General features: G+C 36.1%; 1 long non-coding RNA gene across 1 annotated transcript in view; it reads left to right on the plus strand.

The window, feature by feature from the left end:
• The first annotated feature begins 397 nt into the window (after window positions 1-397).
• The window catches only part of LOC116714890 (uncharacterized), a 28277-nt gene continuing 15778 nt past the window's right edge, over window positions 398-12896 (plus strand). Inside the window, exon 1 of the long non-coding RNA XR_004338145.1 lies at window positions 398-768. This is a non-coding gene — a long non-coding RNA (uncharacterized LOC116714890). The remainder of the gene's footprint in view (window positions 769-12896) is intronic.

The raw sequence follows: 12896 nt of genomic DNA on the forward strand, positions 1-12896 counted from the left end.
ATATCAAAGGTGAGTGGAACCTCGTCCATGTTAATGATGTGCTCTGGTCGGATCTTTTTTTCAGTAATATTGTTGTTGCAATATGCGCGGAAAGTGGCCAACTTTTCTTGGTAGTCTTCTGGCAGTTGCTGTGAAACAGTAGTTCGTGTGCGGATGGAGAGATTACGTCTTTTCATAAACCTAAAGCACCAAGAAGGACCGCCTCTAAATTCGTTAATGTTAAGTTCGCGTGCTAGCGCTGTTGCCTTGATTCGAATAGTGATTGTACTGACACTTCTACTTGCTGCTCTCTGTTCAACAACCCACTGTTCGAGTTTGTCCTCCAACTCTAGCCATCTCGCTTTGTTCCCTCGGAAACTCTTTTTAGTCTTTTTTTACTTGGCGCAGGTCATCTTCTTGCTTCCTCCACTTCCGCACCATTGATTCATTAATATTAAATTCTCTCGCTGCTGCTCTATTCCCATGTTCTTTTGCGTGACTGATAGCCTTGAGTTTGAACTCTGCCTGGTAAGCGTGTCTTTTCTTAGGAGCCATTTTGGGGTCTTTACACAAATACAAATGGAAATGGCACGCTTTGCTCAGTCATATATCCCAGAATGCACCGCGCGCTTCTTCTTCTACGGGGAAAATGAAGTCGGCGGCTGCTTACCGTAGTTCCGGCTCAATATTGGTCCATATATATGGCGCACCGGATTTTAAGGCGCACTGTCGGCTTTTGAGAAAACTAAAGGTTTTTACGTGTGCCTTATAGTGTGGAAAATACGGTATGTTAAAAAAGATTGATGTATGTCTGGAACAGCTGTGCAGATCAAGATTCTGACCGTTTCTTTGCTGAAGAGGTTGTCTGTGAACATACAGTACATATCCTAGTCTTGCCACAGATTCTCAGTTGGATATTGTAAAAAGATATTGTCATTGTCATCATTGTTGTATTTGAAAATGAAATGTACACCTAGATAACACATGTAGGTGTACATCAAAAGACTTGCATTAATGAGTGCAAAATTGTTGTGTGTTAAGATTATTTGCGTAACAACTCTGATGAATGTAGCATATTAATTCTATTTTTAAAAATATGTATTACTTTGTATCTCAGCTACATAAATACAATAAAGTTTGTGGTTGTAAAGTAACAATGTGATAAGGTTCCAGGGGTGTGAATATTTTTGCAGATCGCGGTCTTTGTTAATACTGTGTGCCCAAAGACAATATCTTGCTTACACCCCATGAAGAAATTAAGAAGGGTCAGCTGTGTGACTGGTGTATTCTACTTTGACTAAGACAGCTTCATTGTTTATATGAATTTATCTGACACACTGTAATATATATATATATAAAAAAAGCCTGCAATACTTGCAGGCTTTTTGCTCTTTCATCTGATTGTTTTTTCTTTTTACATTTCTCTGGCTAATAATTGAATGAAATCATTGAAATAACTTATGTTAATCACTACATCTGGTAGTGGTCACATAATTATAGCTCTGTGTAGTTTTAATTCTATTTTATTCTGCAAAGTGGATTTATTTTATATGAACCACATTACTACTGTTGAATGGTATGTAATTGTATGTTGGAATCCAAATATAAATTAGGTTCAACAATTAAGCCAATTTAATTTTAAGCATAATTCTTGCAAACGCAAAAATTAGCGTATTTGTTTATGAAGTGAAAGCATTTTTTTATTATATAAATTGCATCAACTGCTTACCTTCAGCTGTCCTTTAACTTGACCTCAATGGTTAGGACTAGGTGATATTGACCTAATTTGTGTTTGTTTTTTCCAACCCTATTATCTGGCCTGGTCATAGATGACAAATGTATTATAACACAACAGTTAAGCCAAGTGAAACTTCCATTCATAATGGAATGGAAGTGCATGCTGGGGTGAAAGTAGGAGGAGTTGCTTAGCTAGCCAGCAAAGATATCTAAGGGGGTTTAGATAGCTATGAAACAGCTCAAGGGTATTCTATATGAGGAACGTCCCCGTGAGATTTGATCTGAACTCAGGCCAGGCTACTGTGGAGATATTGTTGGATACAACTACTAATGAGACAACGCTTTTCACAGCCAGAGGTGTTGTGCATTGCTTATCCCTGAAATAGTGCTATATGTACACAGTTTATTGTTGTGTGGGGCAGCATTAAAATAAGACACATATTTTACAGTTGCAAAGTCTTGTGATTTATTTAAGATGGTTCTCATATCACCCAAAGGATGATAATTTAGGATCATTATTATTATGTAAAATGTCATTATGGTAAACATTATTACTATGTCTTTTTTTTTTTTATTGAAATGTGTTGGAAATATGCAAAAACTATTATACAAACTTAATGCTTTTGAGATAGAGCCAATATCACTCAATTTTCCTCCAGCACAATGCTGTCATCAATTTAGAATTATTATCAGTCTCATATTCACTCTTTTACATATTCACATAATTTCATCTGGCAAAGTTTGAAAATTGTACAGTGTCTCAAAATATAAACAAGAATATAATATTCAGAACTTAACACCTAGATTTGCACACATACTGTTTCTGTATTATAGTAACCAGTAAAATTCTAGTAAAATGAAAGAGACATGTGAAAAAAAAAGTCTTTCCTACCAAAACAAAACTCAGAAGGACTTCAGCAACAAGCAAGTAACTGCTTAATTTGTGTCTGTTTAGCATCACTCATGGTACACACAGGTCAGGATTATTTCTAGCACTAAAACAAGTCGATACTGGAAAAGATAGCCAGTTGGAAAAGAAGAAATAGATGTGTTTAAGAATTCACAAACCCTTCTAAAAGGTAACATAGTTTGCCTATGCTTTTATGACTACTGAAGGCAAAGGACTACTTGAAGCATTTTCTTTCATTAGCAGTGAAGAAAAAAACATGTTCAAAAAGTTTTCCTTGTGAATTATAAAATTCAAGATATACTTAACTCTTGGTTCTCTTTTGTGATTGTAATAGTCATGAAACAATGAATCTGATAGACAAACAGCTCAGTTTTTTTTTATTAGCATGATAATGAAAAGTCTTGTTGAAATTATAATTCCACTTTAGTAGTATCATTTGTTGAAATTTTTGTTATTGTAACTGTTAAAACTAGCAGTGGCTACATCCCTACGTCACCTACTGGAGTGTTTCTCAGTAGAGTTCAGTGTTTGGGATACAGAACTATCCTCAGTCTTTAAAGACGTCCATGCCTCTCTTCTTTTTCTTTATAACTATCATGGCTTGGGTTCTCCCAAACCCCACCTTTTACCAGATCACTTACTAATTGTTTCTGTCTCCAAGGTAGCATGGCTGCTCTTTGATGTTCAAACCCTTTCCTTCTCACAAAGGAGAATGACGGCAAGAGCAGAGAGAGAGGCAGATGGGCCGCGACAGGATGCTACGAACCTGACGTCTCTCTCCCCCTTTCAAGTGCTCTGGTTCAATCAGCCCTCGCCGCACAAGCTGTTGTGGAGCACCTTTGAAATCACGGTGTCTGCACAATAGTCCTGACTGTTAATGACTTCTTGTAAAGTTCCAAAGCAGCTCTGATTACCCATCCTTGTCCACATGCTCATGTACCAGTAGGCACAGACTAGAACAACAATGTTGTGCTTCACCATGTGTGCATTAAAACATCCTTCTCTCTCTTTCTTCAACCAATCTTCAAAAACACACATACACCCACAGGTCAAACAGGCAAAGTGCTCAGAAACATGCTGCATCTCCTTGGCAACACCTTATATACTTCAATGAGGGTATGGTAAACAATTAATATGCAAATGTGGCTGATCATAGAAGCCTGAGTACTGGAATAAAAGAGGATGTGCACATTAAATGGTCAATGCTCACTGGAGCACAATCATACTGTGTTCCGATGATATTAAATGCAAGCATACGTGTCTTTATCGTTGTACTACACACTTGTAATTGGATTAATGGTTGGCCATGAAACTAGGCTACAGCTTTAAAATATTGAGTATGATTGCATGGGAGGCCTATGTGATTAAAAACATGTTTCAAAAGCTCTATTGGGTTTGATTTGATGCCATGTTACATCTTGTTAGAAGTTACCACACTTCTTGAGCCATTTAAGAGAAGCAGTATCAGACGGCACAAGATGTCTAACACGCAGGTGTTCACCCTAAAAATATGGCACTACAGTTAACAACGTGCTTTTAAAATACAACCACTGTATTGGACTGCCTTGAAGGAGATAGGAAATACAGTCCTCTCTGGAACTGGAGCTGCAAGGACCAGCTTTAATTGGGTGGTAGGCTTGGAGAAACTGGCAAGTTGGGGTGTGTGTGTGGATGTGTTTTGAGACTGAACCGTGTGAGCAGAAAAGAAAGACTGTAGAGTGCTGTCCTCTGCTTAAACTTGTGAGGCTTATTACTCAAATGTGCCAAAGTGATATCTTGCTGTCAAAACCGTCAAGAAAGCCTTCACCTCTGGTAACCGATAGGCAGGAGCAGAAAGGCAATGTTTTTTCTTGTATTAGTCTTTTGCACAGTGTCCATCTGCAGGGATTCCAGGTTGGTTTATGTGTGGCACAGCGCTTATGCATCACCACAAGCTGTGCTGTTCTGGCTCTTGAAAATCTGCTGCTAATTACAGTGTTCTGTAAATATGACTCCCTAATATTTACAACACCTGACAATATTAGACTTCTCACTAATGGAAAATAACTGCTCACATGTTTATGTTATAGCAATAAACCAGTGAAGGTCATTACTCATGTAATTCTATTTGAAACTCAAACATAATTTTTTGAACAGTGTTTTAGGATTTTTGCATGTTTCAAGATGATGTTCATTTTAAGTAAAAGAAAAACCTATTCACATTTTACTTATCCACCATTTTTTTTAGGGACAACTTGTCACTATATGCTTACGTAAACCACCTTTTGCCTGAATTAACTGAATTAAATTCTTCGTAGCATATATTCAACAAGGTGTGAGAAACATTCTTAGAGATTTTGACGTTCTACTGGACTGAGATCTGGTCATATCGTAGGCCACTGTCAGTTTTAAGAAAATTTTAGCTTTGTAACATGGTGCATCATTTAGGTGGACACATCAGCAGCTGGGTACACCGTTGATGTAAAGGTATTGACATGCTCAGCAACTATACTCATGTATTCTGTGGACTTTGACGCTCAATTAATATGATTTCTAAAGTGTGCTCAGAAAATGTGCCTTGCAAAATAACCATCAGCCTAAATTTTTAATAGAAAGAAGGATGGATTTATACTTGTCTAGTAAAAACCATCCCCTTGGTCTATAGTCATATGTGGTCTATGATTGAGGATCTGGGAAACCCAGTTATTGACTTGGCCTGCTGAAGGCATGGGCTCTGCTGAAATTTAAAATTTTATCCAGTCGCCAATGTTTGGCTGTGTCTTTTGTAATGGGCCAGTTGGATGCTATAAAGCTTACCAGAAATTGTGTGCACCTTAAACAACAGAGAGAAGTGCAAAGCCAAACAAGACAGCTGTTGATATTAATAGATGTCTGTGGGCAACATGGACATCAACTTTCACCGCTGCCATTGTCAAGCTACAATCATAGGCTAGCTACAGTTGTAAAAAGATCCTAAAAATCTACGTCATTGTTTAGATGACGTAGATTTTTTGAACACTCCTCCTTAGGAGTGAACACCAAGTCAGACACTTGGAGCTGAATGGAGAAAATTCCAGGTTGTCTATGCCAAATTCTTACCCTTAACATCAGTATGTCCAGAAGAAGTCAATGCTCTCTAGACCAAACAAATTTTTCTGAAGTGTTACTGTCCAATTTTTAACTTGGTGGATCAGATATTTGTTCTTAGATCACAGGCATGGCACTGGTTGTGATTTCCTGCTGCTATGGCTGCTGTATCTGCTTTAATGTTGGACATTTTTTTTAGATTATATTTTGAAAGTCCTTGTTTGTAACAGATATATATTTGAGTTACTGTTGCTTTTCTATCACCTCAACAAGCCTACCCATTCTCTGATAAACTTTCACTGACATAACTATAATTCAATGGATATTTTTTTCTTTTTCACATCATGCTTTGTAAACTTGAGACATGCCTGTGCATGAAATGGACAGTTGATCTCCAATTATTAAAATAATCAGAGAATAGCAGCCTGTCTGGTATTAACAATTATAGCTGATCCAAAGTCACTTAAAATCACTTTAAGTCGTCTTTACCACTTCTAATTAAAAAATGCACAGTGTTGCTTCCATGTGATACACAGATTTACCGTTTGTCCTAAGAAGCAGTTGAACAAATCTACCTTAAAACTGAACCTTGATGGCATGTTTGGTTAAATGTCAGTAGATGGGTTACATTTATATTTTTACATTCCATCTATGTTTAATATATTTCTAAAAACATATGAGTGAAACTCAGCTTATTTCAAGAAGAGATCTTAGCGCTCTACGGGTATTTTGAAAGCCTTCTTAGGGATGTTTTTTGTAGTTTTGAAAAATCTTCATCATCATAGGCTTGTTTTATCTTGTTTTGCTTCTTTTAATGTACATTTTCTGACCAAGTAGAACATATAGTACAGATCTCTTCTCCTTGGAGCCATACATCTGAGGCTGCATGAGGTCTTACAACCTTTGAAAGAAATTATGCATTTCAACATTTGTGTTGCTGTGCTGCAGTTCACTGATGAGCTCGAGTGAGAAAATCATAATCATTAAATTAATATGCACTTTAAACTTCACTGACATCTGGAAGTTGGAATTTCCACACACACACACATATATTTGTACACTTATATATATGTATGCATTTATAGACAGATATACATTTTTGACAGGTTAAAAGTCAATACCTAGCAAAAACATAAACATCACACATACAAAACTAATTTCTTGGGGAAGTTTAGAATTACTCTTGGAAAGCTTTGGACTGTGTGTAGTCTAAAGCTTTCTTGGAGAAAACCCATACATGCATTGTTAGTCAGTAAAAATAACTTGTTTCTTTGCACCCCTTTATTCTGCCAAGTACAACTCACGAAGAGACGACAAGAGCAGAAGAAGAGCACAAACGCAAAAACATATACTGCTCGCATAACAGTGCCCCTAGTGGACGAACATGTATTACAAACAAAAACAAAAGAGTAACATGCATAAGGAAAACATTTAAATTCCACAACAAAAACACCCCACATTTGTTCCCATCGCTATTGCACCACTGTATGCAACCATAAGCAATAGTTAGTCCGTGCATAGAAACACATCAAGTGTATTATAGTATTAATAATTAGTCATTGGTATCACTGCAACAAAGTCCTCTTCTACCCATGCAATCACCCATAATTTTGATCTAAAATTGAGTATAAAATATGCAAATTCATCTACTAGTTTTATATGACAAGTAAAATAATATGCCATTCAGAAGACCAAAACTGCAGCTCTAACATTATCAACAAAATGTTCCCTCAAAAATTGCTATATTTCAGAATCTAGTGGCAGGCAGACTACATGGAGTCTATATTCCATTTCCTGTATGCACTTTGACCATCATCAGTCAAACAGGACCTCCACGATTTCTGATGACACCTCCTTCCATCAGCAAGCAGTGTTCCTGCTGTTTTCTGTTCAATGGGAGACTGGTAAGGAATGAATGGGTCTATCTCTGCAGACAAGGCACTTTGTTTGTCCCTATGGTAACTAACTTTGTTGAGTGTGTAAATTAAATTTTGCTGCCATCAGGTAAAAGTGCTAACTACATGATTGTGCACCCCCATTCTACAAAATTCAATACAATTACATATTATTTCAATTCAGCAGAGACTGACTAAATCACTCTATAATGACAAAATCATTAGAAAATTACTATTTGTAACAAAAAAATTTCAATGCCCTTACAGCAGATTGCATTGAATATTTAATTCATTTCCCCACCCTGTGCATGCACAATGTGATGCGTGACAGTGAAGCAGAGAACTCCCTCTTTACTGAAAGAGGCCTTCAGCAGTACAAGAATTAAGACAGACAGCTGCATTTCCCTTGACTAGCTGGGAGGCAGCAGTGTGGAGGGTGAGAGAACAGGGAAGACAAACAGGGAAATGCCAAATCAGCAAAATCTGTAATGGAAAAGGGAAAAAAGGGGGAGAAAACACAAACACAAAGGTTAATCACAGCAATGTGATTACGATACATACATAGATGTAAAAGAAAGAGATTAAAGACAGCAGACTGACGAGAGGTGGCCAACATATTGGCAGTACCATAAGACTTCAACAGCATGACTAAAGGGATACTTCAATGTCACCTAAGCCAAGCCTACTATAAGATTTATCAAAAAGGAGCATTTTAAGCTTAATCTTAAGCTGGAGATACTCCCTACCTTGTGAATTCACTGCAGTATGAGTCTAGCTCTCACTAAACTAACTGCAACTATGGAGTCTCAGTGAAGCTTCTGTTAAAAATAGAGTGGATTTATTGTCTCTCAAAGATAACAATTATTTTTCATTTCAAATACAAAAGAATATTTTTTTTCTGACAGATTTTTAAATTATACTGTCAGTTTTAGATTTAGGAGAAACCTAAGGTATATATATATCATGGCAGTTTTATAAAAAAAAATGTTTTAGATCAGCTTATAATGGAGAATTAGAATAGTCCAAGGTAGAGTGATAAATGCATGAATTATTTTTTGTAACCAACACAGAATGTTAGAGTCGCATAGCTGTGGATTAACAGGGAGGTAGGCTTTATCAGGCATTATAGACTCAGTTAAAAAATGTTATTAATTCCAAAGGGAGTTTAAAAGTTAGTCTATCTCATCCAAGTTTCTTCAAAGAGTTGTTGTAGAGGCTGTTGGCTGTTTGCAGGAAGGATCTCCTCTCCTGTAGCCATCTGAAATATAATGATACTGAATAAACCTTTAACTGAAGACACATTTGTTTTACAAACATTTTTTAAGAGGATGATCAGGGTTGTCAATAATTTAATTTTATTAGGAATCCTTCTTTGCTACATTATCTCCATAGGTTGAACCAAGAACTACTAATTTTAAAGACAATTATAAATAAATCTTTAACATATTTCCAAATTCAAAAAATACTTTATTGATCCTAAAGGGAAATTAAATAAATTAAATTTCTATCCATTATTGCCACATTTAGCAAATAAAATAATTTTGATCATTCTAACTGAATTCAAACAAGAGAACTTCAGACAATGAGGGGAAAAAATGTCCTTTTTTAGTGTATGTGAACTTCTAGTTTCAACTGTCTCTGTATCAATCTATCAATATCTGTTCTTAAAAAGCATTTGAGGGTTGTTAAATAGAAAATTAGTGAAGAACAACATCATGACGACCAACGATAACAGCAGAAAGGTCAGAGATAAAATTATGGACAAGTTCAAAACATGTTTTGGTCATGAAAGAAAGAAGCTTTGAACTTCTCATCATCTGAAAATAAAAAGAACTAAACACAAAACACAGCCATCCACCTAATCAGACATACTGGTTAAGGCAAAGAAAACCAAGCGAACTCTGAAGGAGCCTCAGAGATTCATTGCTGTGGTGGGTGGATCTCTTAATATGACAGATAAGCCTCTTTCAGAAAACATTTTCATCACAAACCTGCCTCAGTCAGTATAAAAAAATGCCACTACATTCAGTCTACTCACTGTATCAGTGGAAGTCTTAACTTATATTCTCATTTAAATCTTCTAACAAACACTGTTTAACAATTACCCTGTGAATATTCACACTATATATGCCCCACCCCATGGCTGAAACCCTCTAGTCTGAGCCACTTCTAGAGTAAGGATTTAATTGGGCCGATGTTTGGTCAAGCAAATTGCTTCATGCGAAAAATTAAATCCTTGACTAGCCTACCGTAACCCAATTAGCTTTGTAATTACCTGTAGGACATATGTCAAATAATATTGGCTGAATCTATTATCTAAGCAAAACATCAATAAGAGTCACACCTTAGTATAATGAAATATCAATATTCAATGACTCTCAGACAAAAAGAAATCTGCTTTTTCTGGTGTTTCAGTAAATTGCTTAAAGGAGAAAATCAATAAATGCTCTGCCTCCAAAATCAGAGTTCATTTTCATACAGCTGACAAATGTATGCAGCAGGCTGATATTTTTGTCAGACCTCCGAATAGCAAAGTGAATCAAAAGTAGTCTAAATGTGGAAAAACTTATTTATAAAAAGGATGATAATGCTAAAAATAATTATTTCATAATATTTTAACAGAAATGCTGTTAGCCTGCATATTTAGCAAAATTATAAATATGAATGACCCTTAGCCAAAACAAAGAATTTTGCCTAAACATATTGTAACACCAGCAACTAAAATGTGGCTAAATGCCTCATACTTTTTAATTAAACACTGGTGCCTGATGGTGAAAGAAATTACTCAATGCTGTATATGTATTCAATATTTGCACAACTATGCAATTAGAAATAAAGATTGACCATCATTGTTATGTTTCCCTCTTCCTCTTTGGTATTCACATTTTACTTGGCAGAGATAATATGATTCTAATGCATATTATTAAATGTGCATTTTGTTGTGTCATTGTGTCAGGTTAATACATTGAAACTGTTAACTTACCCCCCCCCCAAAAAAAACAGGTAGATCACAATAGAGTTTGGAAATGTTTGAGGGATTATAAGGTCAAAACGATCAAAGGAACCTAAATCTCCAGATTCACCCTGAATCTAACCCAAAATTTGATGGTTTTTTTTTGTTTTTTTTTAATGACGTTACACTCTGTAATGTGTGTTTGGGTGTGCACGTCTTTGATTAGGTGCTCTCCTTCTTGTCTGTTGTGCTGGCAGTAACATCACAGCATTAATGACAAAATGAGGTTAACATTGAACCTTGGAGATGTCACATTGCATCCCTCTGGACATTGTCAATTCCTTGACTGTGTGAGTGTGCGCGTGTATGAGACAGAAGCAGCGTAGGCAAGCAGAAGTCATTGTGTTCAGTGTAAACATGATGCGACTTCAGCCCCGCCAATGTGTGTGGCAATAGATGTACCACAATGCCATGGGAAATCAACTCTATTAGTGTCAACACAAACAGCCGAGATGGCTTTTGTGATGTGGGAATGGAAGAATGTGTGTGCAAAGATCTGAATCTTGAACGTGTAAATTTGCCTATTTTTTTGAATTAATGCTGCTAAACTTGATTTTGAGTTCGATTATAATATTAGTCAATAGATAGTAGTTGTATGACAAAAATAACACAATGATAAAGGATAAAATCTGTAAAAATACAAAGCTTTATTTAAGTTAAATGGCCAAAAGTGAATTTCCTTTTCAGCAGCTGGACTATGGTTTTCATTTAAAAATGGATTATTTATCTCACATAAAGAATGTGACATGAAGAAATATGTCACAATGCTGCAGGCAAATATGCATGTGCCTGCAGCACATGCATATCTGTCAAATGTACTTTCACAGTGTATTTTTATTTTGCCTCCAAGTGGTACGATGTTGAAATTAAATATAATACTGTGCTGTGAAAAAGTTATCCACTTTACAAATATCTTTAGTTTTTGCTTTTCATGTCCTGCATAAATGTTTCAGCTCAGAATTTTTTAGAATCAGACAGAGATAAACTAAGTAAATATAGTTCAATCCAGTTTGCTTTGTTGGGTGAGAATTTATTTGGCCCTGCAAAGATTAAGCAGATACAAAATGGGCAGATTGAAATATGGACCATGTAATTTCAATTCATGTGGACTTTGTGTATTCACAGCAGCAGCATAATCTTAGACAAAATCACATTTTTGATTCTGGGCCTCATCCAGATTGCAACAGAAATCACCTAGACTATTGTGGCATTTGAGTCAATGTCCTAAAATGATACTACTCAAAACTAATTTTAACCCAAGCAAATGTTTCCCCCCACGTTTCAAACAGTGGTGATATCTGCCAGCAGTTATTTGCAGCAAACCCCTTAGGAAGAACCATCTGCAGCCGTTTTCAATTTCCACACACACACCAGGGGATGTGCGCCTTAAAATCTTTAATTGAGATGGATTGGGTCATCCAATTAACCTCAACACACTTGGGTGTCCTTTGTGCAGTTGAAGCTATTGCTTTGGGGTATTGTTGCAAATCTTTAAGTCACTACAGAAAAAACACCTGTCTTCTCTGTATTTATAAAGTTTAATTGGGTTGAGCTTTCTAAATCAAAAGACAGCTTTTTCTGCCACCTGTCTGTTTTTAGTCCTTTCCACAATAAGATGTGACAGGACAGCTCTTTTGCTAAGATGTATGGTGGCAACATAATTATTTGCTGTTGAAGTAAAACTTGTGATGGTCTTTAATTAAATTTGAACAATAATTTATCTTAGTTGAACTGAAATAAAACACTTTTTGCCAGTTCAGGAACACTGATGCTTTAGTGCTGGGCGGTTATTTTTAATCACATAATTCCCCTGCACCTGTCAGTAACGAACTCAAAAGTATTTTATTATGTACTTCTTTTATGAGTACTGAAGCAAATATTTACTTTACAAACTTTAAACACATAAGGTGCTTAACAGCATCATAAAGACAAAAAAGCCCACAACAAATAGATGGAGGATATATTGGTGAAGATGTTTAGAGTTAGGTTATAAACCTAATTCTATAAGTATATCTTAAGCTTGGGACATTTCACATAGAGCTGTTCAGTCTATCATCTGAAAATGGAAAGAATGTGGTACAACTTCAGTCGTAACGCATGGTTAAACACTTACACTGACAGGTCGAGCACAGAGAGCATCAAAGAGAAGCAGTCAAAAGGCCAGTGGTAACTGGAGGAACTGCAGAGATCCACAGCTTAAGTCGGGATATAAGCTAACAGAATAACTCTTAATTGTACAGACAATAAATCTGACTTTTATCACAGAGTGAGAAAAAGAAAGGCACTGATGAATGAC

This window comes from Xiphophorus hellerii, chromosome 23, assembly GCF_003331165.1.
Source record: "Xiphophorus hellerii strain 12219 chromosome 23, Xiphophorus_hellerii-4.1, whole genome shotgun sequence".
NCBI classification, from domain to species: Eukaryota; Metazoa; Chordata; class Actinopteri; order Cyprinodontiformes; family Poeciliidae; genus Xiphophorus; species Xiphophorus hellerii.